At 46.0% G+C, this 4,345-nt stretch overlaps 1 pseudogene; it reads left to right on the plus strand.

Moving 5' to 3' along the window:
• Positions 1-1,427: 1,427 nt before the first annotated feature.
• On the plus strand, positions 1,428-2,566 carry LOC146816754 (fructose-bisphosphate aldolase A pseudogene; annotated as a pseudogene).
• Positions 2,567-4,345: the final 1,779 nt, after the last annotated feature.

The following is a 4,345-nucleotide window of genomic DNA, read 5'->3' on the forward strand; positions in this document are numbered from 1 at the left end:
TCCCCCGTTGCTTGACTTGCCTGATTTCTGGCGGGGGTTTGCGGGTCACAGGTCAGACCAGCGCCTGGCCAGCTACAAAACCACATGCTGGGACAGATGCTCATAGCGGACGCGCCGCTGACGCACCAATGGCAAGCCTGTCTGTGCCCGTCTGCACCCCGATCGCTGGAAATGCTGCCTGTTTATTTCAAGATAAAGGGACCAGGGTTATGTGGTCCAGTAAAACCCTTCAATCTTTTAATAAAAGTGACCACTGCTGCCCTTGAGTTGATTTTAGTAAATATCTCTCTAGTTTTCAGTGTCACAATTGCGGTTTCCAGGTTACCAACTTCGAGCTGTTGCCTAATGGCAAACAGGCTCGTTCTAACTACACTCAGCACTTCCCTACTCACAAATTCCACCTAGCCATGATTAACAAGCACTCCCTAGTAAAGCACGCATTTGAGGTTGCTGAGTTCATTGAGAATCAACAACTTGATGCCCTTTTTATTACGGAAACATGGGCTAATAACCATTCTTGCCCTGACCTCCTAATAGCAACCCCAAAAGGCTATTCAATAGCTAGAGCAGATAGAGTGGGTAAAAGAGGTGGCGGTTTGGGGATAATTTCCAGAAGTCTCTTTAACTGTAGAACAAGAAATCATTTGGGTGATAGACAGGCATGTGACATAACACCAAGAGTACGAGTGATATACAACAGCCAAAGTAGTACACAGATTTTAAATTTACTGCCGGCAGCTACACTATTTACTGTAATTTTAGCTAATGTTTCAGTTCCTCCCCCGGAGGAAAAAGAAACTTGGTTTTCACTGAGGAATAAAGCATACACTATCTAGGAAGTAGAACAGGATTTAGTAGTGCAATGTTTGGAGATTTTAAAATGGTGAGGAGGATCGGTTGGGTTGGAAGCAGTGAGAAGGTTTTCAAAGGAGATTGTGTTGTCATTTCATTTGGAACACCATCACTGGTAAGGGAGATTCTAACTAGAGTTCGAGATGGAAATATCACCCACACTAACATTAATGTTCTCCCTCTGGGGTTCTTCTATCAGCCTAAGCCCCCTGCATGCCATAACAGAAATCATTCTTCCACACAGTTCATCGATGGTCCTTGTTATAACTTGGAGGTGTCAAACAGATTCGGTCCTCTTCAAACACTGGATGAGAATGATTGACTACTTCTCAGACAAGATCAGAGTGCAATCACTGCAGGTTGCGACATAGAGTCCGTCTGCGAAGCTCGTTTGACTGACCAAAGTAGTTCTTTGGAAATTGATCTGAGGGAATTGGAGTCAAGTGGTGAAGAAGATTTTGGCTCAGCCCAAACAATTAGGGTAGAAATAGAACTGGGTGAGACTAGTGCTCATAGCCAAGATATGCAATCTAGATTGGAACAAATTTGCCAGACTGACTCCACCTCCAGTGTGAGCCGAAGGTCTCAAGAGCAGGCGGAACAGCAGAACATTCACGATGACTCACCAGTACCCCGCTCTGACCTCGGAGCAGAAGAAGGAGCTCCATGACATCGCGCAGCGCATCGTGGCCTGCGGCAAGGACATCCTGGCGGCCGACGAGTCCACCAGTAGCATTGCTAAATGCTTGAGCTACATCAACGTAGAGAACACAGAAGAGAACCATCGCTTTTACCGCCATATGCTCTTCACCGCTGACGACCGCGTAAACCCCTGCATCGGTGGCGTTATCCTCTTCCATGAGACCCTCTACCACCATGCCGATGACAAGCGCTCCTTCGTCCAGGTCACCAAGGACAAAGGAGCTGTGGTTGGAATTAAGGTTGACAAAGGTGTTGTCCCCTTGGTCGGAACCAATGGAGAGACCACTACAAAAGGTCTCGATGGTCTCGCTGAACGGTGTGCCCAGTACAAGAAGGATGGCGCCGACTTCGCCAAGTGGCGTTGCGTGCTGAAAATATCAGAGCACACCCCCTCTGAGCTGGCCATCATGGAGAACGCCAATGTCCTGGCTCGCTACGCCAGCATCTACCAGCAGCACTGCATCATTCCCATTGTGGAGCCTGAATTTGCCCGATGGAGACCATGACCTCAAGTGTTGCCAGTACATCTCAGAGAAGGTCTTGGCTGCTGTGTATAAGGCCCTGAGTGATCACCACATCTACCTGGAAGGCACCCTGCTGAAACCAAACATGGTGACCCCAGGCCATGCCTGCACCAAGAAGTTTTCACCTGACGAGGTTGCCATGGCTACAGTCCCCGCTTTGCGCCGCACTGTGCCCCCAGCTGTCTCTGGGATCACCTTCCTGTCTGGTGAGCAAAGTGAGGAGGAAGCCACCATTCATCTGAATGCCATCAACAAGTGCCCTCTACACCGACCCTGGCCCGTCAACTTCTCCTACGGCCATGCCCTGCAGGCATCCAGCCAGCCTAAAAGCTTGGGGCAGCAAAAAGGAGAATGTCAAGAATGCTCAGGAGCAGTACATCAAGAGAGCTTTGGCTAACAGCTTGGCTTGCCAAGGCAAGTACGTTCCCAGTGGCCAGGCCGGAGCTGCAGCTGGCGAGTCCCTTTCCGTCTCCAACCATGCCTACTAAGACAAGCTTCCATGTAGCTTTCCTCCGGCTGCACCTGCTGCCATGCGCACCTGCATATGTCGCGCCTTCCATGTCTCTCCCAATGCCACATGTTTCACATGTTTGCCTCGTAATCTTCCTGGAGTGGCTCCCCTGACTATCATGGCCGATGTAGTAAGGTCAAAAACATCTGGAGGAAGGTGGAGGGAGAAGGAGTGGATATTGGCTAGAAGCCTCAAACTCTTCTTACCAGTTCCTAAAATGCCATCTGGCCCTGCTGTCTGGTATCATGGAAACAAGTCGGCCTCTGGATTAATATCCCCCAAAACTGTGTTCTTTTTTGGAACATAGCCGGTCTCTGAAGTAAAGTGAATAACACATTTTGGTTAGATTTTATTGAAAAATTTGACATTCTATGTGTACAAGAGACCGGTGTAATAGATGAAGTGCATATAAACGGCTTCAAGACATTCCATACGCCAGTGATTCACTTAACACATGGAACACCGAAAGGGGGAAATTTGTGTTTATGAATCCAATCTGGTTGGGGCAACTAAGTCTGAAATGATAAAATCTGAAATTTATTATCATATAGTATCGATACGTATAGATAGTAAATGTATCCTCATTGTAATCAATTTTTACAATAATGTTGAAAAAGAATGGCAGGGGGCTATAATGAAGATGCTTAGTAAAGACCTTAGTAAACTAAAGGTAACCAGTGACACTGAAATGATTACTATTCGGGGAGATGATTTCAATATCGGTTTATGCCCATTAGCGGGGCTTGGAAAGTGCGGCCTAACAGTACAGGAGGACGATCCCCCGATTCATTTTGCCCACTCAGGGGAGAGATGTTTAACAAGTTTCTATTTACACACGATCTCATTTTTGCGAATTGTTCATGCTCCCCTAAAGTGGATTTTGGGTGCACCTTTATTGGAAGGGGATAAGAATAGATTTTATAACTGCCCCTAATCACTACGCAAATTATATCATGAGCTATAAAATCCAGAAAAATGTAACGAGTGATCGTTTGCCCTTAAGTATTAACATTACATCCCCAACTGCTCTAAAAAGAAAACACAATAATCAAGTAGCCTGGACTCAAAATGTACAAATGAGCAGATTGAATGGATACACTCTGCGTTGGCCTAGCGACGATCCATCCGAGTTTAATAAACAAATTTTAACCAAGGCCTACGGCTCTATATTAATGTGCCTAGAGGAATCTACTTCCCACGAAAACATATTGCTAGCATTTTCTCAAATTACTTCAGTTGTCCAAAACTTGCTTAGAGAAACCAAGGTCAATCACAACAGTAGGAAGGGGTGGTTTGATTCAAACTGTTCTAAAGTGTATAAAATGCTCAAAGAGGCCCTACATAAGACACAGAGATATTTGGGGGAGATTAGAGAATGTAGGAAACTATATATTCAAGCCAAAAGGTCACGACAGAAGGAACTTAAAGAAAAAACTTGGGTCACCCTACATGAAGCCTCCACAAGTAAAGATAGCTCTTCTTTCTGGCAGGCGGTAAATGCACCGTGTTTTACTAAGACTAACGCCCCTACAATAGAAGTGGCATTTGAGGAGAAAGCCTGGGTGGATTTCTTCTCAAATGTGTATAACTCGTAGGGGGGGACAGAAAGTGCAATAAATTGTGCAAGAGAGCACGGGGCTGGGCCCTCTGTTTCCTTTCCTATTGATTTTCAGATTACACATGTTATTGGGGCAATAAATGCAAGCAAGAGTGGTAAGGCACCAGGACCAGACGGGGTGCCAATTTATTTGTTCAA

The sequence above is a fragment of the Triturus cristatus genome, chromosome 6 (assembly GCF_964204655.1).
Source record: "Triturus cristatus chromosome 6, aTriCri1.1, whole genome shotgun sequence".
NCBI lineage: Eukaryota > Metazoa > Chordata > Amphibia > Caudata > Salamandridae > Triturus > Triturus cristatus.